Source organism: Hordeum vulgare, chromosome 1H (genome assembly GCF_904849725.1).
Source record: "Hordeum vulgare subsp. vulgare chromosome 1H, MorexV3_pseudomolecules_assembly, whole genome shotgun sequence".
Taxonomy (NCBI): domain Eukaryota; kingdom Viridiplantae; phylum Streptophyta; class Magnoliopsida; order Poales; family Poaceae; genus Hordeum; species Hordeum vulgare.
The window spans coordinates 453901358-453928064 of NC_058518.1; the positions used below are offsets into that span (position 1 = coordinate 453901358).

Genomic DNA, 26707 nt, shown 5'->3' on the forward strand with positions numbered 1-26707 from the left:
CGTGCCCTGGGGGTGGCCGCGCCCCGTGTCTTGTGGGCCCCCTACAGGTCTCCTAACCATAATTCTTGGCTTATAAATTCTCAAATATTCCAAAAACATCAAAAAGAGCCACGAGGATACTTTTACGCCGCCGGGAGCCTCTGTTCCCGAGAGATCCAATCTGGAAGCCTTTTTCGGTAATCTGCCGAAGAGGGAATTGATCACGGAGGGCATCTACATCAACTCCATTGCCCCTCCGATGATGTGTGAGTAGTTTCATCACAGACCTACGGGTCCATAGCTAGTAGCTAGATGACTTCTTCTCTCTCTTTGATCTTCAATACCATGTTCAGCGAGCGAATCAAACGGCAAAACGCCAAACTCGTACGTGGGCCGGCCCAACCAGAGCCAATCCTTAGCGAAAGCACACCGTTTTGACGCTAACGCGTGTCAAATAGGGTATGCCCTAGGTATGCGCAACTAGCAAGACATGGCGCAAATTCGCCGTTTCACACCGGAGACAAGTACATCTAATTAGTGGTTGGCCATTTAAGCCACGTAGCTACTACTTCTACAAGATTCTGGTTTAGAAACTTTCTAGAAGAATCCTTATTTTTTTTTATTTTGCTTTACCAGTTTATTTATATTTATATATTTCAACATTTTTTTCCTATTTTCTTTTTTTTCAAAAATTAAAAAATGCACATACATTTTGAAAATTGTTTGTGGTTCAAAAATTGTTCAACATATTGCAATTTCAAAAAAGGTTCAAGTTTCCAAAAAAATCACAATTCAAAAATATTTTCATTTAAGAAAATTCAAATTAGGTTTTCAGAATAATGGAAAACCATATTTACAAAAATGTTCACAGTTTAAAATAGTTTGCATTTTAGTAAAAAAATATACATTTAAAAAAAGTAAATAAATGTTTATATTTCCTAAAAAATACTTAATTTCAAAGAAATGTTTATGTTTCCTCTGTATGTTAGGAATTTAAACCTTCCAGTTTAAAAAATTATGCAGAATTTGAAAATACACTCAATTTTTTAAATGTTTGATTTTAGAATAATATATTTAAAAATAATATTCACTTATAAAAATGAATTATTCTTGTTTGCCGAAGAAAAAGATACAATACCGGCTCACTAAAGTAACGTGTTCTATTGAACTGGCTCCCTGCAGTAGGGGCAACTTCACTACATGGACCTGCCCAACCGGGGCTACCATGTGTGTAATGGCGCCAATTTAACACAAAGAGCGTGTGATAGGAGCTCCCATGCAAAGCAAATGGACACCTGCTCCCAGCAACGGCGTTGAAGGCAACTCGGCCAACAGACACAGTTTGATCTGTCTTGTGTCTGTTTGAGTCGATCGAAGGGGCGGTGTCCGGAAGAAATTGCACTGTACCTCATCGTGCAGATCCGCATCTACTCGTTGCAATCCTAATATTAGTCTCGCACTGTTTAATATAAAGAGTAAATCGTTTTGTTTCGAGAATACATAGCAATACAAATAGAAAGGGGTCCACACCTACAACTTTTTGTTGTTGTTGAGAGAGTAAGAAGAGAAGTATTGCATGCACAGAGATGCTCTCTCCAACTAAAACTTACATTTATTTTGCTTATATCATTTTAACAAAAAATCATTTGTGAAACAATTTACATATTTGAATTCATGGTTGATAGACCTTTAAAACAAGACCAGTTTTGAATATATTTTGAACGAGTTTAAAATATTAATTTAACACATCTCACATATGTCATGGTAATATATTTCACTCATAATAACATATTTCACTCATTTTAAAACAAATTTCACATATTTCAAAATATATTTCACTCATTTCATATAACATTTTTCATATAAAATATTTCATTAATTTCAAAAACAAAAATCATAATCACATACTCCACTCATTCAAAAAATATTTTCTAATAGCTCATTCATTTTAAATCAGATTCCACACTCTAAAACAGATTTCAGTTATTTTATATAACATATGTTACTCAAACATATTGCACTCATTTCAAAAGAGATTTCATAAATAACTTGTCTCACGCATTTTTAATCATATTTCATGATAACATATTTCACTTACTATGTCTTTCTTCATAATAACATATTCTAGAACCCACATTTCACATTTCACTATCTTGTCTGACAAAAAGAACATCCTTTTCAAATACATATTCACTATTTTAAAATAAATTGTTACACATTTACAAGTCACCAACTTCACAAGTCACACTTTACTAGTGAAATGGGTTTATTTCACATATGAAATGTGAAACCTTAAATTTGTTTGTGTTTGAAAACTATCCAAGATTGATCTAGCTTTGAAGGTCTTCGCACCATGAGTTTAAATATATAAATTATTTCACAAACAAAATTATATTTTAAAAGTTATGAGTGACTTAAATTTTCTAAGATTAAAAAGTCTCAATTTTTTAGGAGAGAGAGAAACAACAGTGTTGTGGCAAGCGCACTACACTGAAAAAAGTACTACGGGACTCATCAAACTCAGAGACTAAACAACAATAGTAGCAATTAAGATACCAATACACAGAATATACATATATGTGGACCATACCTAGTATGAATCACATAGAAAAACTAGTGGTCTGAGATATATACCGTTACCGCACAAAAAGAGTTTGCGCGGCGTCCTGTCTCGTTTGCGGATTTCATGGCAGTGCACCCAACCATGTGGCCCATTTGGTCTGCCAAGCTAGTTTTTGCCCAAGTTTTTGACATTGTATAAATACAAATAAAACGTCATATAGTTTCACAACACAATATATAATGTACAACCAAATAAAGATCTTACAATTTACAAGCAAATTAAAATATCATAGCTTACAACCAAATGAATTTAAGATTGGCACAAATACAAATAAAAAGATCTGATACATCTATTGGTTGATGAGTTCACATGCTCAACCAAATCATTTTGAAGTTGAATGTGACCCATCACGGATTTCATGATAAAGTTGGGTGAACTCTCCAATCAATGTTGGTCCCTGCTGAGTCTTGAGAAATCAAACTCATGTATTGTCCCTACCAAAAAACAGTCTTAAGAAATTAAACCCTTGTATTGTCCTTGCAAAAAAAATGGACAATTATTTCTCTTTCAGTGGGTACAATCTATACTATCGAGCATCCCCGAAAAAGCCTTTGGATTCATTGATCACCAATAATCGGGTTTTATGTGTTGCAGTTGGTTCACCCAAATACTCGGAGCCAAACACTACAACCACAAACTTTTAGAACCGGTACAATGATGCAAGGCATGTGTACTCACTCATGCGAACATACTCATCTCCAAGATCACTAGGAATTTCATATGCAAGCATCCGGATAGATGCAGTGCATTTCTGATAAGAGGAGAAGACAACCCTTCCGAGGGCATCATTCTTGCATCTAAAGTAACTGTCGTACTCGAGTACTCCATCCTGAATACAGCCGAACAAATGTCTCTCCATCTGGAAGTGTTATCGGAAAACCTTGGTATTCAAGAGCAGGGAGGGACATGCAATTGAAATAATCTCTAAAGAGTAGGAAATGGTCGCTCTCTCCATTGTCATTCAACGCCGAAGCATGGGCCGGGATTGACCCCCCTAAACATTGGTTGCATCCCTAGACTTGTGCTCATTGACGACCATAGTAGAAACCACAAAGTTCATATTGCCGGACAATGAATCGTTCGATGAATATATGACGTTGTTAAAAAAAGAAACTCATCGTCGATGTCAACCATGGTACCTTGTGGGTAAATGGCGGCCTGGGTGGTGTGGATGTGGTGGGAAGGTTCACGGGCGGAGCCACCTCCCGGCTAGCCTGGGCAGTTTCCCGAGCTCACTAGGTGCGCTACATGGTACGATGGAGCTATCAGAATGAGGAAAATACTCCACACACGGTAGTTTACCCGGGCAGTTGGCAGCTGGTCCAATGGGCTCTCCTTTCCTATCTAGTCAACAGTGCTAATTAATAAATTAATTAAGCACTTAATAGCCTAATGGGCCACGAGTGCCTACGTGAGAGAAGCGGTTTCTTTTTTTACCCCGTTCCAATTAAGGTCTATTTATGTACCGTTTGATGATTGTTGCTTTGTATATAAAGTAGAGTGTGAGCTTGTTTCAAGAGAGAAATTGGTCATTTAGGATGATTACCAGTTGATGAGCTTCGTCCTTTGTTTAGGGGGTTTGGTTTAGATAGTTGGTGTTAATTTTATTTTATTTTTAATTATTAACTTTGAGAGTTGGGGAGGTTTTTGGCACTGAAAATGCAATGGTGTGCAACCAAAAACATAAGTAGAGCCACGTCCACTATCCTATTGCCACGTGAATTTATTTAGCATACTATGGCATGTTTCATGTGAACATCTCCATTATTTCAAGATCTCTATTTTGAATATATTCACAAATCAAAGTACTTAATTTATATGAATTACAAATCCATTTTTTCATCTTATAGTGCCTTTTAGGACATTTGGATGGTGATTTTGGGTAGCTATGTTTTTGTCGGCAATATGATCAGTTCGGTTCTATGACTTGGTTGTCAAGTCTCCATTTAATTTTGTCCTATGAAACTAAATAAATATATACTATATTATCTCACTCTGAAATTATCTGTGTATGATTCCTATGGTTATATTTTCACTACATCATTAACTTAGATTTTTGGTTCAAAATTTTGATGCTATTTTGTATGTTGTGTATCCAAAACCCAATTTTGTTTTCTAGACACTCGGCCTCAAGTTTGCCGAGGCTTCACAAAAATTCTCGCTCCGTCACTGGGAAGGTTAGTGGTTGCGGCGGTGGCGCGTGGGTATTGTGGTCATAGCCGGAACTGGGTGGCAATGACGGGGGTGGTGAGGGAGGAGGGTCGAGTGAGGAGGACGAGGAGGGAGAAGGGTCGAGGAGGACGAGGGGGTGGTGAGGGAGGAGGGTCGAGTGAGGAGGACGAGGAGGGAGAAGGGTCGAGGAGGACGAGGGGGTGGTGAGGGAGGAGGGTCGAGTGAGGAGGACGAGGAGGGAGAAGGGTCGAGGAGGACAAGGGGGTGGTGAGGGAGGAGGGTCGAGTGAGGAGGACGAGGAGGGAGAAGGGTCGAGGAGGACGAGGGGGTGGTGAGGGAGGAGGGTCGAGTGAGGAGGACGAGGAGGGAGAAGGGTCGAGGAGGACGAGGGGGTGGTGAGGGAGGAGGGTCGAGTGAAGGGGCCAGAAATGGGCCTCGAGGACAAAAAAGGGACATCGAGGACAAAAAAGGGACATTTCGTTTAGATCAACGCGTTAGACCGTATTTTTTATCCGCGCGGAACCAAACAAATGTGGCAGGACGAAATGGGTCACCGCGTTGGAGTTGGTCTAATGGCCCGACCAACTAAAGTGTGTATGTTGCACTACCTGTTATTTGCATTGATATTTGTTTCTAAGAATTTTTACAACGAGTTTATTTATTTTGGCCTGTTTTCAACTAAAATGCTTTCAAAATTAGAAAATATACATGAACTCCAAAAGTATTTGTGACTAGCAAATTGTTGTGAATTCAAAACTGTTTAAGAATTTAAAAAATATTATACGTTTCGAAAAATGTCCATGAATTTTAAAACTAACCACCATTTAGGTAATATTTGTGAATTTCAAAAGATATTTGTGAGATCAATATTTTTTGCTTAATTCAGTTTTGCTCCATGAAATAATAAAAAGTCTGATTTTTTTTTAAAATATTCAGGAAATAAAAATGTTCTCATATTAAAAGAATTAGAAAAATCACCGCAATTCTTTTAAAAACGTTTGAGGACTCAAATTTTTCTGTTCAAATTCAAAAAATCTTATTTTTTTCGGTCAATTTAGAGACGGTTCCATAAGATTCCCAAAACTGGTGGGACACAGCATTCGAGGCCTGCGGGTTTGCGCCTTATGCGATACGTTACGCGTTAAAATAGAAAGCAACTAATGAAATAGCATTTCTTTGGCAGCCTTTCAAAAGTTACATTTAGTTGCAGCCACAAGTCGCGCTATGGGCATTCCTTTCGAATTTGCTTTTATATTTTTCAGCATTCGTTTTTGGATTTTTAGCAGATTTTTCGGGAGTTTCGGCTTTTCGGTTTTCCATCGGTACTTCTTAGTTTTCGGACAAGAAAAGTTTCAATTTTTTTTTGTTAAAAACACATTTTTTTCATTTTTGAGAGGTCCGAATTTGCTTCTGTAAAAGGCACAGCTATGCCTCTGAAAAACGGGGAAAACGTGTTCTTTCCTTTCGTGAGTGGTATGGTTTTACTACTGCAAGTAATAAAAAGATATTGAATAAGTATTACAAATTGTTGATGATTACTTAAAAAATCTTTAAAAAGTATTAAAAATATTGAACGTGTACTTGAGAAAACTCAAGCTGGTATTTAAAAAATGTTAAGTAAGTACTAATATATTGAACATTCGTTAAAAAATGTGACTAATCATTTGGAAAACGTTGAATGTGTATAAAGAAAATGTTGATCATTCATTATTTATTTATTTTGGCATACCGAAATGTAGACACAAAATGAAAAACAAACATCAGAAAAAACCAAAACAATCGAGAAGAAAAACCGAACAAGTATTTAGAAAATGTATAACAAGTATTTGAGAAAATGTTGATTATGTATATACGAATATAAAATATAAAAAAAAGCAAACAAAGGAAAACAGAAAAACTAAATCCTAAATAGATACAAAATAAACCAAAGGAAATGGAAAATGAGAAAAAAGGAAGACACAAATGATAGAACCCGAAGAAGAAAAAAAAGGAAAGAATACGAAGAAAACAAAAAAGGACACACCCTACATATTGTACATGAAGTTGATGGTGGTGCAGTGGTTAGTAGTGCATCATGGAAACAAGGAGATCCTATTTTTCAAAAAAAAACGCTCTAACGGATTGGCCCGTTTTTGTAGTCGTTAGATGCGAGAGATGTCGCATGTCTCTTTTAATTCGAGAAATATTAACTATTCATCCCACTCTCATGAAGCAACTAGTTAGCGAATGTTTCTTCGGAAGCTTTCCAGCAAGCACTCCGACACGCCAACACTTAGCGCGTTCTCAGCCGCCTCCATGTATCACGTTCTTAGCATTTTCTTTAGATTTTTTTATTTTCTCGCACCCATTTTTGGTTTTCTAGATTTATCTCTCCCTGTTTTTTTTCTTTTTCGGTTTTCACTGGTCTTTTTAAACTTTTTAACAATAAAAAAAATTAAAAAAAGAAAAAACAAATTTTTTATTTTTTTTACGAGAGACGCAGTTTTGCTTTCGCAAGAGGCATGGCCGTGCCTCTCGAAAAAGAAAAGATAATATATTTTTCTTTTTTATGTGAGAGGCGTGGTTTTGCTTCTACTATAAGCACGATCCTGCCTTTGAGAGAGGCACGGCCGTACCTCTCGGAAAGAAAGAAAACAAACTTTCTGTTTTTTATGAGACACATAGTTTTGTTTATGCTGGAGGCACGGTTTCGTATTTGCGAGAGGCATGGTCGTGGCTCTCAAAAAGGAAAAAAAAAGGTGTTTTTTTCGCGAGAGACTTGGTTTTGCTTTCGCGAGTGACATGGTTTTGCCTTCGTGAGAGGCACGGTCGTGACTGTCGGAAAGAAAAAACTTATGTTTTGTTTTTGTTTTCTATCGCGAGAAACATGGTTTTTTCGTTAAAAAAATCAAAACCTATCAACATGGGATTTAGTTTTAAAGACCTTAACACGAAAAACCCAACGGTGAAAATGGTTTGAGATTTGGACGCACGGTTTAGAAGATAAAATAATTTAAAAATTCGGACCTATGAAAAAAGGAGAAACTAACAGATCGCGACAAGTGACACACATGCAGTGCATCACTTGTTGCAAGCTCGGAAGATGGGCCAATCTGGGAAGACAGACTCTCTGAAGGTTATAGATCTATGTAAAATGGTTCGAGATTTGGACGCACGGTTTAGGACAGTCCGTCTTCGAACATGTTAAGGGACCTACCGAGATGGGCATGCCCATGCGTGCGGCAATCCATATCCTCTATCTTTCTATATTTGTTTTTCTGTTTTCATTTTCGTTTCTTGCTTTATTTTTGTACTTGTTTTACACTTTAAAATATTATAATTATATATGTAACAAAACTTTCGACAAAATACATATAAAGAAATGATGAATAAGCATTTTAAAAATATTGAACAAGTTGTTGAAAAATGTTAAACAAGTATTTGAAAAATATTAATCAAGAATTCTGAAAAATGTTGAATGTCTATAGAAAAACTATTCATCATGTATTAAAGAAATGATGTTTTTTATAATCTATATGAAAATGTTAATCAATCATTTTAAAAAAGCAATGTTCAACTCATATTTCAAGTATGTTAATCAAGTATTTGAGAAATGTTAAATGGTTATATTAAAGATGTGGAAAATGTATTTAAAATTATTAATATATTAATTATATATATATATATATATATATATATATGTTAATCAAGTGTTTTCTAAATTATTAAACAAGTATTTGAAAAATATTAATCATACAATTGAATTTTTGTGAATATGTACAGAAAAAATGTTCCCCATGTATAAAAAATGATGATTTTTCACTTAGATAAAAATGTTACTCAATCTTTAAAATTATATTGAGCAAGTGTTTAAATAATGTATATCAAGCGGTTGAATATTTAACAATATGTATAGAAAATGCTGATCTTGTATTACAAAAATGTTTAATTTATATTGGAAAAAAAATTAGATGTGTATTAAAAAATGTTGTTGACATATTTTTTGTAGAATAATAACAAAAAGAACAAAGAAAACTAAAAAAAGGAGCAAAAAAAAAGAAGAAGAAACAAAATGCAAAAAAGAATGAAAAAACGTTGAACAAAAAAGAAAAGAAAGAAAATAAAACGAAAAAAATTACAAAGAAAACCGGCTCGAATCATCTTAAGTAGGACCGGCCCCTATTGCACCGAAATCACCAATTAGCGAGTATACCTTTCAACGATTACTCTCACCTCCACAGATTGCCACAAATGGCGCACTGCATGCGTGTCACTTGTCGCAACCTGGGAGGTTTTTTTTTCGTAGATTCGTTTTCTCAAAATGTTTTATCTTCTAAACCATGCGTCTAAATCTCGAACCGTTTTCACCGTTGGCTTTCTCGCGTCGAGATCTTCAAAACTAGATACCATGTTGATATGTTTTGATGAACTTTTTTTTTCATGAAAAAACCGGAAGAAAAAACATGACAAAAAACCGTGCCTCACGTGATAAAAAAAATGAAAACGCGTTTTTTTCCTTTCTGAGAGGCACGGGTCGTGCCTCTCGCGAAGGCAAAACCATGCCTCACGCGAAAAAAAGAGAGAGCAAAAAACACAATTTTTTCCTTTTCGACACAGGCACGGGCGTGCCTCTTGCAAAGATAAAACCGTGTCTTTCGCGGAAGCAAAACCGTTATCTCTCGTAAAAAACAAAAAAAACACGTTTTTTTCCTTTTCGGCACAGGCACGGGCGTGCCTCTTGCAAAGGCAAAACCGTGCCTTTCACGGAAGCAAAACCGTGCCTCTCGTAAAAAACAAAAACCACTTTTTTTTCCTTTCCAAAAGGCTCGGACGTGCCTCTCGCGAAGGCAAAACCGTGCATTTCGTGAAAGCAAAACCATGCCTCTCGCAAAAAAATGAAAATGCATTTTTTCCTTTTCGAGAGGCACTGTCGTGCCTCTCGCTGAAGCAAAACCGTGCCTCTCGCAAAAAAAAAACAATTTTTTCACGTAAAAAAAAAAGAAAACGCGTTTTTTAGCGAAAAATATATATTTTTTCGTCCAAAATTTACGAAAGACCGATGAAAAACCATAACACCAAAAAAATCAGAAAAAAAACACTCAAAAAAGACGAAAACGCGTGCGAAAAAAACAAAATCCGAAGGGAACGCTCAGAGCACAACACGTGGCGACGGCTGGAAACGCGCTATGTGGCGGCGCGCGGGAGCGATCTCTGGAAGGCTCGCGAGGGAGCGCTCGATAACTAGTTGCTCCCCTATTACACACTTTTCCCTGGCAAACCCAATTTAGCGCATTTGGCGTCAGTTATATGCAAATTTTGTTAACCAGAGGCTGCAGTGCTCGGCAAATAGGCCGGTCCATCTAGAGACCCTGCTTGTGTTTTAGTCCTTGAACTTTTTTCTAAATTGATGAACTTTTTTAAAATCGGTGAACTTGTTTGAAAATCAATGAACGTTTTTTCTTGAAATGCACGAACTTTTTTGAAAATTGGTGAACATAATTTAGAATTTGTGAACTTTTTCAAAATCAATGAACTGTTTTTAAAAATTGATGAACTTCTTTTGAAAATTGATGATTCTTTTTCCGAATTCTGTGAACTTTTTGAAAATCCATGAACATATTTCAAAACTCAGTGAACTTTTTTTATAATCATTAAACGTTTTTCGTAAATCTGAATTTTTTGAAATTCTACATGGACCGATCCACGAGAAGGAGTGCTGTAGGTGTCGGTTCCCCTAACCGGCGCTGAATGCGCCACATAGTAGGTCCCCTTCTCCCTTTTCGTCAGCTATTTTTAATTGTTGTGCGAGCGCAAAATGGGCCGGATCGATACGACGCGAGTAGGAGAAAAACTTCAGCAAGAGCTGCTACTGTCTTGCTTAATGCAAGGCATAGTGCTCGTGACCGTATGCTATGAAGTATTCGTTGTTTTATATTATTTATTATCTACTAGTAAAAGAGTCTGTGTGTTGCAACGAAAGAAGAAAATATCACATGTTCTTAATTTACAAAAATGGTCTATAATCTAAGTATTTGTAACTACAGCCAAACAAAGATGATCTTAGTCTACAAAAACGTAATTTAAGATTTCACGAGTCTTATATTTAAACAGGCTTGCATATAGATTTCACACGTACAAAGAAACAGGCAAGTGATCTTTAATTTCGTCTCCAATCGTAATTTTGTCGAGATGTTCATCCACAATTTGGATCAGTACTGTTTAAGATTGCACCCTAGATAGTAGTTTTCTTAAATGGTTAACATGTAAAATAACATCATATTCAGATTCTACATATTTTTCTAACCAAATTTCATATATAACATGTTAAATTTGGAGTTACGGTTTAGAAAATATGAGTATTTAAAAAGACATTTGATATATATTGCATGTTTAATGTCAGAAATATTAAGGGGTTTTCTATAAAATAACATGACGGACTAAGAATACTCATTTCCTTTATTAATAGTACTAGCACAACTGCCCGTGCATTGCGACGGATGAGATAATGGTTATGCGAACCAGATAAATCATGATGGGATAATATTCAAATCGTGCCATCCTATGATTATGGGGCGGTGTCCATTAAAACGGCAATCAACATGACATAACAACATAGGGCTGGTGCCAACCGATGGCACCAAGGAGACACACACAAAAGGTCTAGGTAAAATGTATATCAACCACACATTAAGAACCATGGTGCACATACACTACATCGGGTACGATTTTTGTACGAGAATTTTAGTCGCATCATTGATGAATAAATCAAAGTGCAACAAAATTATGAGATTGACTATAGTACTCGGTACCCCCTCTGTCTATTTTCTACGGGGCTTAATTTTAAATCTCACATTCCAACACTGACATAATAAAGTTCATTGTTCACGTATATATAGAGCACTCAGGCCTTTTAACGTGGACCAGTTCAGATTTTTTATGAGAACCCATGAAGCTAGCTTAAGCTCAGTGTTCACGTACTTTAATTTCTTTTTCCTGACATGAACCCGTGAAGCTAGCTTGATTGGGCCTCTTGTTTTTTTAATTTGTATAGCATCCTTGATTTGGACTCTAGTGGACGTGCGTTATATTTTTTGTTTTTTAAATTGTATAGCGTCCTTGATTTGTATAGCGTCCTTGATTTGGACTCTAGTTGGCCGAAGCATTACTACTCGTTCGATGGGTGTGCCCACGTTTTTTAGTTTCGAATGACATCACATTTTATGTTATCAACAACAGTTTGAGTGTTCACACAATAAATACGCGTTTGAATATGGTCAGTCCTAAACATAAAACTATTCTTTCTAGTCAATTTAAAAAGATAGAACTCATATATAATAGGAATTTTTAAGGATGCATCCTAAACATAATTTTAGAAATAATTAACGTACATGATTGCAGCATATTTAGTACACATTTTAGGAATGCATGGGCGAGTGAACTTTTCTACGCTGACAAAAATTGAAGAGAAAAATGCAAAAATATGAGAGTAGTTCAATTCAAACCCTGGTCTCCTTTGTGGGGAAGAGAGGCTTAGGCCGCTATGCTATTCAGCTCCTCATGCCTTAGAGCATCTTCAACAGTCCGTATGTTCAATCCTTGGTATAAATGTCCATATCATCAACCAACAACACATCATACAAGCTCTTTAATAGAGTGTATGTTAACCATATGTAAAATAACTAAGTGGATCCATTAAATGTTAAAGAAATAACCTTGTTTGCCTCGGAGCTTGTGCATGAACCGTTGCTTCAAGTTCATACGGTTTTATTCTCTCTCTTCTTTTATTATGTGTCATGTCATTAAAATCATCTATGTGGCAATTTTACCAACGATGATCATAAGACCATTGGAGATGTCCTTATGAAGCGCTCGCTTAGAATAAACTAAAGTTTGCGCGGATTTTAGAAGGAAAAACGAACCGTTCTCTTCACTTACCGGTGGCATAGGGGTAAATTCATCCGAACTTTAGGGCTAATTTTAGTGACGGACGACAGAGGCCATATATGCTTTATTATTAGGGAGAAATTTGGGACAGATTTAATATTGGACAGCGGGTCAATTTTTATAAAGAGTAAAGGATCTTTCTATCCATTATCATGAGGGACTAATAATATCTATTTCTTTTATTAGTAGGTATAGATAAATAGATTTCTTTATTCCACTTGTATATTTACTTAGTTAGTTCTAAATAAAAATACAAGCGCTATTTTCTGGCTTTGCTTATTTAATTTGGGTCTTTATATTTAAATTTTTGAAAATGTTTGCAAATTTTGGTAAATTAGCAAATTTTCAAAACCGTTCAAGAATTCAAAAAATGTTTGCAAATTGGACGAAATGATCATGAATTAAATTTTCTGAATTATTTTTTTTGCGAATTTTGAAAGTTTGCAAATGTCGCATGTTCAATAAAATCATATATTTTGTCATAAATAAATGTTAACATAATGGTAGAACTTTCTAAAATTGGAAAACTATTTAATTGGAAATATATTCCAAATTTTTAAAATTGCAAATTGTAATAAATTTGAGCAGATTTTTATAATGTTCATGGATTTGAGAAAATGTTCCAGAGTTCAAAAATATGAATGAATTTGAAAAAACTATTGGACTTGGGAAAAAAATTCAGGTTTAAAAATTGTTCTGAAATTCAAAATATGTTCATGATTTTTAAAAGTTTTCTACCAGAGCCTGTGTGAATTGATAGAAGTACTGGGTTGTTCTCCGTCGCTTGCAAGAGCTAGCCGTGAGAAGTTCTAGTATAATCTGTATCTGCACTTGTGTTTTCTTTGTCAATGGCTCTGTTCCAGGATTCTACGTATTCATGGGCTCCTATTATGCACTTCCGAGGTGAAATAGCACACAAACATTACAATAACTATGGCATGAAATTGAAACAAAAGCACCTGGACACCCTTTTGAACCCTCCTTGTTTCTCTCAAGTCGATGAGGAATGTGGATTACACGAGACTAGCTGGAATCATATCGAATGAACAAAAACAAATAAATATATGGGCTATATAGAAGGGGAGTTGTACTTACCGTTACAAACTGAGTAATCCTTTGGTAATTAACAAATCAAGATCTTCTCCTATATTAGATCCGTTCAGAGAACTAAAAATTGCATGAGGGGAAAGTCGTGCCAACGTCGTATTATTGAGGACGGTGAGGACGGTGATGGACCTGGCGGTGAGATAAGACGACGAAGAATGGGAAGGGAAGGACCCCGCATCGGTCTCGACGTTTTCTATATGACGTTTAATGTGAGCAGTATACATGAGACAATTGATGACCGATTACAAAAAGAGGCCATAAGTTGTGATGGTTTAGAGCAACTCTAGCAGACCCTGCAAAAATTTGACCCGCAAAACGCGTTTGCGGTTTCACGAAAATCGCGTTTGCGGGTCGAAAACATACGCGGCCGAACAGAATCCGTATCAAAACCTGCATAATTTGAAAAACACTTATGCGGGAAAAATTGCACAAACATAATTCATCACATACTACATAGTTCATCACATGATCAACAAACTACAAGCATAGTTATACTACATACTACGTTAAACTAGTAATAGAGGGGTCGGATCTGACGGCGGCGAGGTCGCGACAAATGGATGACGCCATGGAAGAGCCGGACGCTCAATCCTCCTCACCGGAGCTGCATAGGTCAACGTACTTCGCCGTCTGCTCCGCGCGGATGCGGCGCCACTCCTCAGCCTTCTCGTTGGCGGCGACCGCCTGCTGCCACTGGAGGACTTCGAGCTCCTCGGCGTGGCGTGGGCGCTCCGCCTCCTCGCGCACGCTCCGCTCGGCGATGGCGGCAGCAACGGCGTCAAAGTCCGCGACGTAGTCCTCGTGCCCTACCACTCCGCGTAGGCCGAGCGGAGCGGGCTCCTTGTAACGACTAAGATGCGGTCTTTCCGATTTAGGAAACGAGACCCTGAATTGGAAAGAAGTGCATCTAAGCGTTTCGCAAGCACGATAACATATCACATTAAGGACAGTATAACCGCACCTATTCCCTGCCCTCACAGCGATTTGCATTTTTAACCGTCCATTTTTACTATCTATAAGATTTTGGCCGTCAGATTTAGTGTTTAGATTGATCTATTCCGTAATCTGTTTAAACTGGTCCAACTGTCTTGTGGGCTGCTGCTCCACGGGCCGAAACGGAGGCCACTGGTGCATTGGCCCTTCTGTAGCCCATTCGAAGGTGGCCCAGTGATGGGATTGCGAGGCCTACCAGCGAGATGAGCGACCGTGTGCGACCCTCCACTCCCGAACCTGATCGCCCTCGCAAACCCTAATCTAATCCCGATCAAGCCGAAGCGACCCGCACAGGAGCCGCCGGTTTCATCGGCGTCGCCAACATCATCCACGCTCTAGGGGAGCCCCAGCCTCGTCATCCTCGGCAAGCAGGTACTCATTATCTCAGATTGCCCTAATCTTCCATGCCTCTCAAGTGTTTTTCGAATCTCAGAATTTAGCAAGATGATTTTCACCCAAAACTTTGAGTAATTTGCCCAACCCTCGAGGGGATCTAGCCAAGGCGTTGGTGCAGAGGACGCGGGCAGTCTCCATCGATCCAGCCATCAAGCCGATGTGACGCGCGCGAATGGATCCTGCGCGGGAGAGGATGAAGGCGAGGTGAGGGGATCCGATCGAGGGAGAGAGACTGAGCAGAGTGAGAGAGACACCTGAACTACAAGTACATCAGGGCAACAATCATCTGCGTTTCTCCGCCTAATTCCTGCGTGCCAGCACACAGCTGGGCAGCTCACACGACTCCAGCCCCCAAACCCAACGGTCCCGCACCAACCCTCCTCCCCCTCCTCGCCCCATCCGCCGCCCTCCTCGCCTCCATCGGAAGAGCTGCTCCCCACGCAACCGGGCGGATCCCGCTAGGCGTAGGCGGGGATCCAGCAGCCGCCATGGCGGCGAGCGACGTGCCCATGAGCCCCGAGCTCGAGCAGATCGACGGCGAGATCCAGGACATCTTCCGCGCCCTACAGTGAGCCAGATCTCTCTACCCTTTTTTTTCCCGCCGCAATGCTGCCGTTTCCTCAAACGCTTTAGTCCCGATTTTGTCCGTAGTTTTCTGTATACAAAGGTTAAAAGAACGCTTGCTGGCATCAGATTTCGCCTACCCGTGCTCAAACCATGACTGAGTTGCCCCCCCCCCCGTGCTGGGTTAGTTGATTCTGAATTTCTGATGGGTGACTGTTTGCTGCAGAAATGGGTTCCAGAAGATTGACAAGATCAAGGACTCCAACAGGCAGCGAGCTTGGTGGACCTCGTGCGGTGGCGGCTTTCCCCGAAACTCGACCTCGTGCGGTCGCGCCAACAGCGGCCATGCCTTTCCTTGCAGGTGTGAGGAGCAGCAGCCATGTGACACTGCTTCTCCCCCCGGCCATGACTTTTTTGATCTCATGTTATCACGGTATCACCTCCACACAAGGTGAGTCACACACCAGGCATGACATGTTCTGTACGCCGTGGAAGAGTTCTAGCCATTGAAGCTTAGAGTTAACACCGTTCCCCGGCCATAATTAAGATGGATTTTGGTAGCACTTTCTAGATTTTTATTAAGGAAGGTAGCAATTTCTAGATTGGTCTGATTACATAATGTGGTTCTCATAATCAAGGAAGAAACGGCTTATGATGATTACCTATGTTTTGTTTATGTTGCTAGCAGCATTAGGAATAACAAAATAACTTAACTTTACAACTTTACATTTCTCAGTACATATCATATGTGTAAGAAATCTGAAAGTTTTGTGGCGGAAGATATATTATGTAATATTCCTGCAACAGTGATATGGATTTCCATTTCTTTTCACCTGAGCTATATTTAGTTTATATATCATGTAGCATTCCTAGAATGGTCATGTTCTCCAGCATATATATGTTGTAATCTTTATCCAACGGTTATAGGAATATTTCTAGCCATCTTTTGATCTCCAATGTGACTGTCATATTCTCATTTTGTAGGCCTGATATAGAAGAACTAGAGTCGAAGCAATATAACTATACCAAAAAGATCTCAATTTTTCAAAACATGGTTCAAGAGCTGGCAATAAGCTATACTGATTTGCACTATTTCAGGACTGCACACTACTTCCATGTTTGTTCTGATTACAGTGTTGGTTATTTTATTGATTCTGAAGGATTGAATATTACACTGGGAAGATAATTATCCCAGCCAACCTAGCATATTATGTTGTTGCATGGTCATCATCTAGGGTGTTCCAAGTTTACATTACCAAATCATTACCATCAGGACATACTTAATTATTGGGATTCATCTCACATGAAGAGGGCTACACAATTGGCCATGTATGTTCACTTTGGTATCATATTGTTTCTTTGATCTTCATGGCACTGCAATTGTGAGGTAAACTAGTTTTCAAATTTACTGTGCTTTGTCTTTACATATTGTCTCATTTTACACGTTTATTATGTATTTCTATTGTAGGTAAATAAGACATAACCTTGTTTTACTAATTATTGGTGCTTCTTTCTTGATTCTTCTTCGAATATGTTTGCCTGGGATGCGAAAAAATACAGAGAGGGTGTCGACTTTGCGTATTATAAAACATAAAGGATATGTTGGTAAAAAATGCTTAGAATGAGAGAAGGATGTTATTTTTATAGGCTTGGTTTTGTGACATGCAACACATTTGTTTATTGTTCTTTTTTCTTGAACGATCATCTTGAGTCATTGTTCATATTTGTTTTTTGTGATCATTCATTCTCGACATCCATGGACAATTGAACTCCCAAAAACATGGGGTTCTAAAAAAGATGCAAGTGCATTATGGTATGCAAATTTGCATTATAGTGCAACATTTGTCTTTAGTTATTATCTATAAGGCCTTGTACAATGCAATATGCTTAGGGAAGTTGCTTAGACATATAAACCAGTTTTTCTGAAGCACTTGTGCCTATTTACATAGAGTAGACGCTTAATTAAGCAACCCCCGTATAGATATAAGCACGAGTGCTTAGGAAAAGATTGGTTTTTTTCTAAGCACCTCCCCTAAGTACTTTGCATTGTACAAGGCCTAAGCCTTCTTTATAAAAGCACCATTATTTAGTTACTATCCTGATACCCCGCAGTGCTGCATGTTCTTTTGTATATGACAAAAAGAGCATTTACTTAACATCAAGATGTATGTAAATTTTTATACATACCAGATTGGATTGTCTAGCCATACTAAGATGCTATATTTTCCTACATTTAATGCTTAGAGTAAGATATGCTAGAATATAATGATTTTGACTAAACCTTTAGCCCAAGTTTGCTCCTTATAATTGCTCTCATATATGGGTTATAGTTCAGCTAGAGATATATACAATTTTGAAGCAGCATACCTTGCTAATCAGTTGCAAGTGTCTTCTCTTTCAGACATAATCATTTGACAATTCTGTTTTCACCTTATATTCCGACGGCAAATATGTCAATCTTGCATGCGCCTTTGTTTATTAACATAGAAGTACCATGTCAATATAATTACTGAGATTGAAAATGACATATTGTGTATAAAGAAATTGAATAAAATCTTAACTGTGATTTTAGAATTACTGTAAGTTATGCTTTCTCTCTTACACACTTAAAGCAACCTGATGGTGGTTATTGGTGCTACACGTATCTTCACTAAGCACGGTGGAGTGGATCGCTCTTGAGTGCATGAAACTACAAGACATAGGTTCAACATTATCATGTGATCTTCATTAGTTATTTTCCCTGCTTTTCTTTGTTTTATATAGAATACCAAATAAAAGACATGTATGCTATATTACACCAATCACTGTTAAGAATGGCTTAGCTTATTGTTTTTAGAAGGCATTCAAGCAGGCCGCTGTTCTCATTTTCTTCTTCTTCCCGTGATCAAGACGCTCTGTTATGAAGAACATATTCACATTAGATTCACTGCTCTCTTATGAAGCATCAATGAGTAAAATTCTCACTCTCTGTGGCAAACCAAAACGATTAAAGTTCACTTCATCAGTGAGTAACCAATGCAATACCCTACTGGCCATGATGGTCTCCCCTTAAAAAGTAGTACCACATTTGACTAAAATGAATACTTTCAGTTCGTTGAAGATCAACTATAATTCCCTCTTGGATCAAAATTTCCTTATCTTATTACCGATTGACCAATACCATACTATTTCAACCGTGGATCTAAATTTTATGATTCATCCTTTATAAGTTTACATAAAACTATAATTCTATATGAAAAACGGATGGGCGCGGCAACGCGCGCCCGCCGGGCCCCTGAGGTCCTCTGCTCCGCCGGCTCCGACCGCCCTACTCGCCGTCCGCTGCCGTCCTCCGCCGGCCCCGACGGTGAGGTAAAAAATCTACTTTTGTGACGTACAAACCCGTGGATAGTGCAAATGCATAGTGCTAGATTGATGATGATGTGCAAATGCATAGTGCTAGATTAGTTGTCATATGTGTGCATTATTCCTGGCGTGAAAAACTTATATGTAACATTCAGATGTCAGAGGATAACCATGATGGAGAGGAACCCAAGATGTCAGAGGATAACCATGATGGAGAGGAACCTAAGATACCAAAAGTTTTACACTTTTGCCACCCCGAGAATCTTTTCCTAGAGCTTAAAGACCTTCCAGGTAGCCGGGTTCAGGCAGTGATTGATATTGCAATGGATTTTGTGTTTCACTTGAAATCCGGGAAGCCGTTAAATGCTACTATCACGGACTACATGGTGCATAATTTTGAATATGATAAGGATTCAGATTCAGTGAAAATAGGGGAGACTCCTATAAACTTAGAATCCTGTTTTAAGAATTGCTATGATCTGCCCTCTGAGGGGAGGGCACTTCAGCATGTTGGAAGTCATAAATATAAGGATAATTATGTAGATAGTTCAGAGTTCACTAGTCTAAAACATTTGACTCTGGCCCAACTATGGCGAATGGTAAAGAAGGAGGACACGCCTGATGAGGAGTTTCGTGTCTACTTCATGATTGCAATATTGCAAGAGTTCTCGCTTGTGGCAGAGAATGTAACACGATAGATACAAATTTTCTGAGAAATCTCGACCAAAATAGGAAAAACATAAAGGGCTTGAACTGGTGCATGTTTTTTGCTAAACATCTCATTAATGTCATAGTTGCATACAAAAAGTGTCTTGCCAAAAAAAAGGGTCAAAAGGGTCGTCTGAAATGTTCGGGAAATCTTCACATTCTAAATGTAAGTTCAGAAGTTATCTATTTGTTACTTTAGTTGCAGTAACTTGTTTCTGGCGTCTCTATACTTATATATATTCCGTGCAGCTTATATGTGCGGACAACCTGAAGTTTCAAGTCTTAGAAGGACCACCAGAGGGCCATCCACGGGTTAAGCATATTACCGATGAATATCTAACGCGTCTTGCTAATTATATTGGCGTGAAGGTAATGTTACTTACATTTATCGATAGTTAAGAAGTTTTGTACACAAGACATGAGCATATGTCAACATAGTCCTTGTTATTGTCAGTCAAGGAAGTCGACTGACCACGTCCATGGAGAGAGCAGGGTTGAGGTATTCTTGGACTCTATAATAATCTGATTATTTTTATACTATTTTCTTCTAAAATATCTAGGGTTGTAATATGTTGTGTCATATTATTTCCGGGGAGCTGATGTAAGAATTGTATTTTCCAGCCTCGTCCAAGAAAATAAATGGAAAGGAGGCTATGGCCATTTCAGACATGATAGATGATACAATTACTCAGGTGATGGGTGCTCTTAAAGGTTTGAAAAAAAAACTATGTGGTGCCGAAAAGCCGGAAGGGATGCAGGACATGTCACCTTGGTTCACGCCATGTCCTGCATCCTTGGATGCAGGTTGTTTTTTCGGCTTTTCGGCACCACCTAGTTTTTTTTCAAAACCTTTAAGAGCACCCATCACCTGAGTAATTGTATCATCTATCATGTCTGAAATGGCCATAGCCTCCTTTGCATTTATTTTTGGACGAGGCTGGAAAATACAATTCTTACATCAGCTCCCCGGAAATAATATCACATAACATATTACAATCCTAGATATTTTAGAAGAAAATAGTATAAAAATAATCAGATTATTATAGAGTCCAAGAATACCTCAACCCTGCTCTCTCCATGGACGTGGTCAGCCGACTTCCTTGACTGACAATAACAAGGACTGTGTTGACATATGCTCATGTCTTGTGTATAAAACTTCTTAACTATCGATAAATGTAAGTAACATTACCTTCACGCCAATATAATTAGCAAGACGCGCTAGATATTCATCGGTAATATGCTTAACCCGTGGATGGCCCTCTGGTGGTCCTTCTAAGACTTGAAACTTCAGGGTGTCCGCACATATAAGCTGCACGGAATATATATAAGTATAGAGACGCCAGAAACAAGTTACTGCAACTAAAGTAACAAATAGATAACTTCTGAACTTAAATTTAGAATGTGAAGATTTCTCGAACATTTCAGACGACCCTTTTGACCCTTTTTTTTGGCAAGACACTTTTTGTATGCAACTATGACATTAATGAGATGTTTAGCAAAAAACATGCACCAGTTCAAGCCCTTTATGTTTTTCCTATTTTGGTCGAGATTTCTCAGAAAATTTGTATCTATCGTGTTACATTTTCTGCCACAAGCGAGAAACTCTTGCAATATTGCAATCATGAAGTAGACACGAAACTCCTCATCAGGCGTGTGCTCCTTCTTTACCATTCGCCATAGTTGGGCCAGAGTCAAATGTTTTAGACTAGTGAACTCTGAACTATCTACATAATTATCCTTATATTTATGACTTCCAACATGCTGAAGTGCCCTCCCCTCAGAGGGCAGATCATAGCAATTCTTAAAACAGGATTCTAAGTTTATAGGAGTCTCCCCTATTTTCACTGAATCTGAATCCTTACATATTCAAAATTATGCACCATGTAGTCCGTGATAGTAGCATTCAACGGCTTCCCGGATTTCAAGTGAAACACACAATCCATTCCCATATCAATCACTGCCTGAACCCGGCTACCTGGATGGTCTTTAAGCTCTAGGAAAAGATTCTCGGGGTGGCAAAAGTGTAAAACTTTTGGTATCTTGGGTTCCTCTCCATCATGGTTATACTCTGACATCTTGGGTTCCTCTCCATCATGGTTATCCTCTGACATCTGAATGTTACATATAAGTTTTTCACGCCAGGAATAATGCACACATATGACAACTAATCTAGCACTATGCATTTGCACATCATCATCAATCTAGCACTATGCATTTGCACTATCCACGGGTTTGTACATCACAAAAGTAGATTTTTTACCTCACCGTCGGGGCCGGATTTCTCTTATAAAAGACGCTGGGGTCGTAGGCAGTAGGAAGCCATCCACGTCGCCTTATAACGCGCTATGGATAGTGCTCTGCCACCGCCTGTAAATTCGATGCCCCCGTTGAGGGCATTTTCGTCATTTTGCATATGGCATATAAAAGCCAACCGCTCCCGTGGCGAGGACTTGGCCGCCACTCTCCTCTTCCTGCCGCCTCGTCTCCCTCCTCCCGTCTAAGCTCTCTCCTCCCTCCAAACCCTAGCCCCGCACGCCGTCGGCCGCGCTGCTCCGCCTCCTCATCTCCTCCACTTCTCTCCTCCTCTCGAAGCCCCATCGCGTGGTCACCGTTGCCGCTCGTCTCTTTCTCTCCTCCCCGCTCCATCCTCTCTCATTCCGCCACCCCCTTGTTCCCCATCTTCCCGCTTGCCTCTCCCCTTCCGCCCGGCCGTCTCATCTCCTCTGTTGCTGGTGACAGCCATGGGAGGAGCACACAGTGCAGGGGGAGGCGATGCTCGCCGTCCTCTCCACCCCTACGCTGCGCTCATGGCACTCCATGTTCCCGATTTGGAGAGGGACGGACGCAGCTACAGGCATCGGCGCAATGGTCCATGGCTTTGTGCTCGTCGTCCTCGGTAGTATAGGAACACCGGCTGCATAGAAGGGCGCCCCCCTCGTCCTCAGCTCATTCTCATCTCTGTCACGCAGGTGAGATCCTTCCTCCTCTAACAGCCCCCATCAATTTTGTGCTCGTGGATGTGTTTGCTACTGGTTCCGCTGCTGCCAGCCTTGGATGCTGCTTGTCCTTACACTATGTGTAACTAGCTGATGTTGGTTGCTTGTGCTACTGCTATGTGCTACTGTCTGCTACTGGTTGCCTCCTTATTTGGTTATTTGTAAATCTGAAAACTCTTCTTGACAAGCAAGGATTGAAGAGAAGCTATGAGCCAATGGGAAGAGCTTCATTTTCAGTTTGTTGTTTAAGAATTGATGAAGGATATGTCGTATGTTCATTTCCTAACATTTTCATTGCATTGGAGGGGAGGAGAACAAGACTAAAAGTGCATTGCGTCATGAAGGCGGTAGCACGCAACGCCAAGCCGAGTGCATTGGCTTTGACAGCAAGAGACCATGTACCATCAGGTTCGCTTCCTTCCTTGCTTGGTAGCTTGCTAGGTTACTGGTTCATCTCTTATTTTTCTTCATTCTTAGAAACCTACATCTGTCAGGATTGAGTGGAATGGCCGCCAGGTTTCTGCTTGCTAAGGTAGTGACAATGGAAACGCTGACCTCACACACCCGTCTACTACTCATTGTCTTTGTTATATATATTGATTGATATACATATATATAAAATAAAGTTCAGCCTGTCACGTGTGTGAACATTTCTTTAGTTACAAATTTTTACCTACTCAATAAAGTGTGATAAAAGAAGTATAAATTATCATTCATATAGCTATTTAGAATGCAAGGTTAGGATCGTCTCTCGTCATAAAATATTATTTGTATTCTTTGACAGATTTGATTGATTTTGGGGTGATGCACATGAATGACAACGGATGGACAATGATTGAGGGAATGTAGAACCGGCTTCGTCGGCTTGTGTCGAGGTTCTTGCAAGCATTTCCCTTGAGATGTTTCAGGTCGCTGATTGTTTTCTACCCAATGCATACAAGATGTCTCTCCTTTTAGTTTGCACTTGGATAGGATACATGGAGTTTATGTTCTATTATTATGCTTGTGTAATTTGGTCCTGAAGATAACAGGTTTCAGAATGTGTTAGTTTCACGTCTTTCATGGGCCTCTGTTACGCATAGTTGTATTTTTGTCTTTGATCTTGATTTTAGAGATTCTAACCTCCGTCTCTGTTATTCAGCAATAGTGGTACCTATCAAGGTACTGTTGTAACCTCTGTATTAGAGAGAATTATTCTTCGACGCCAAGGAATTTTGAAGCCCACGGCCGACCTACATGTAACTGCTTTTGAGCTACAGGTTAGGTGTTACTTTTTGGCTGAGTTTTTATATTATATCCATTAAGGGAAGAATATGTAAATAATTGGCGACCCCTGATTTATTTTAGGATAGCGTGCAGATTAGTTTTAGCATTTAGACTTGACCAAAGCATGATAAAAAAAGGCATAGTCCATAGGAGTGGTAGACAATCTTATTGCCGGTATGTTATATTTTATAACCATGAACGTACATATCTGCTGAAAAAAGGTACTTTTGCATATGATTCAGGGATGCAAGTTGGTGAGGGCATCTGCCCACCATACCAACATTATTCTTACTGTCTTCATATGTTTCCGAACATTATATATATTATTTGAAGGTATGGACATGATGAGTTTTTTCCATTCTGTCTCCTGTAGCAATAATTTCCCTTTTTTGTTCTTCCAAAAACAAGCAATGATGTTTGGCCATAATCTCTATACAGTCAAATTACACCTCAATTTTGCGTGTCTCAGATTTGAGTCTAACCCGCAACATATCAAGTGAGTCTAACTGTATTGCTTTTCTAATTTCATCAATTGAGTACTTTGATGTTTCAGAGTTTATACCATGAGTGCATCTGCAGCAACTTGGTATCTGGTTTTTATTTCATTTCCTTACAATTCACGGTAATCCTTCTCGAATAAATCAGTGTGACCTAATCTTACGTGATTGGATGTCGCCTAAGTATGCTTTGTGCTATTTTTTTAAATATTGTTAATGCCAAACTGTTGTCATGACTTATTGGTGAAATTTAGAAGTGATATATTTGCACATATATATGGGTATTTAACTTAACTGATGTCATGACTTTTGTTTGCTTCTTTATACCACTATTATTTTTATTCGGTTGCTTGCTAATGCACATGAGTTAATTGACTGGTTGTTCTTGTTGCTCATTGATGCATGCAAGTTAATTAATCATCCAGTAGAAAGAATCTTATGCTCCCAGGTCCACTAGGTCTTTTGTTTTCTGCTTTGATTGCTATCTAACACTCTGCTTACTATCAAAGAAAAGGAGATAGATACAGGTTTGGAATCTCACATTATTCCTGTTAGTGCAAATAGATAAAAGGATGCAAAGAAACAAATGATTTCACGGACCAGATATCGTAGGAAAATCAACAAAGAAGGTAAATTTACACGAAGAAAAAGAATCTTGTTTATTACTTTCTTTTCTCCTACTAATTTATCCTTTTAAACCATCTTTAGTCCGCACCTAAATATGCACGGAAGAGAATCACTTTAGCTGGTGGGAAACACATTATCCGTGGTACGAAACTACTACCTGTATCACCCCTTATTTATATCATAGACTGACATGGATTACCTGTTACGGGTATCCATGGTCACTGATGAGGTAAGTGGCCAAGGTGAGATCAGGAAGAGGTGGTGCCATAAATGAACTTAATTGACAAGATCACAGGTAAAAATAATATGGTTTGAAGTGTTTTCCAAGTTCTGCGCCTTTCCTTGTTAAATGTCTAAAAAGAAATAAGAAAATCATACTGAATGTGGAGCTTCATTGCATCACATTTATAGCAATGATACTATTAAATTTCATTTGCGTTCATGGGTTCTCACTCGTAAAAAATTAATAGTATAACCTCCAACCACTACATAAAGACTGATATGTCCCTTCGGTTGGTTGTTTTATTTTTCTCTGTTGTAGAATAGAAATGGTATATGTGCATCTATTTTCCCCGCGTCGTATTTTCACTGCCAATCACTAAGTAAGGTCTTAACTTCTTCAAAAGGTTCTTTCCCCAAATGTTTTTGTGTGTGTGCAACTACAGCTGGTTTTCCTATTCCTTTATTGTACACTTTTATTCTGCAGAAGCGCATGGAAGACATGAAGCAAAAGGTTAATTATGAGGACGGCGACAGACTATATATCTTAATTACCAGAAGTTGGGGAATCAAAGCAATCTACATGATGCATCTCTTCTATTTAGTTTTGCTTACCATAAACTGGTTTCATGCCTTTTAACCTATGAATCTATCATCAATGCAATATATAGGGCTTCTTATGAAGTATTTCCTTATGTTTAAAGAATATCGGTGTCTAAGAATGGAACCATATCCTAGGCCTACATGCTAATATTGTACACGAATGAATGCTTCACTTATTTATACCTAATCAGCTTTGTAATAATAAGCGCGATATTAGCTTTTGTACCCTTGATGGTTGAAATACTTTTCTGACATCTGTGACACATTTGCTTCCGTTTCCATATGTTCATGTTATCAACATTGTTAATTGTTCATTTTTATCTTTCTTTCCCTTTACAACCTACATGAATGGATATGGTTCCTGAGAGGTCATTTCTTATGCATCGGGTTCTCAAGGTGGACGTTGCTTGTTTAGATATCTATGGTTCCACGTTATTCAAAACGGTCTATGGTTCCACGTTATTCAAAACGGTTCATGTCATACTGGATGCTATTTTATTGGGAGTGGCTTCGAACAGTATAGCGTAAACATATTTGTTTTCTCTTTGGCCAATAATGCAATGATCTCTGTGCATATATAATGGTTATCAATACCAATAATTCTTGGTTTTAATTAGCTTCTTGCTTAAAGCCATTCTACTATCCATAATATAATTCACATTGCGTCATCTTTACAATTACGACCGGGT

General features: G+C 38.6%; 1 long non-coding RNA gene across 6 annotated transcripts; it reads left to right on the forward strand.

The window, feature by feature from the left end:
- The first annotated feature begins 15026 nt into the window (after positions 1–15026).
- LOC123444706 lies at positions 15027–26243 on the forward strand. Of its 6 annotated transcripts, none has more exons than XR_006631022.1 (12): positions 15027–15169; positions 15295–15761; positions 15984–16208; positions 16742–17144; positions 23112–23214; positions 23284–23338; positions 23591–23714; positions 23948–24065; positions 24315–24405; positions 24511–24568; positions 25134–25198; positions 25278–26243. It is a non-coding gene; the product is annotated as an uncharacterized LOC123444706 (long non-coding RNA). The 6 variants fall into 6 exon arrangements; XR_006631024.1 differs by lacking the exon at positions 24511–24568 and adding an exon at positions 24626–24694; XR_006631026.1 differs by having other exon boundaries at positions 23301–23338.
- Positions 26244–26707: the final 464 nt, after the last annotated feature.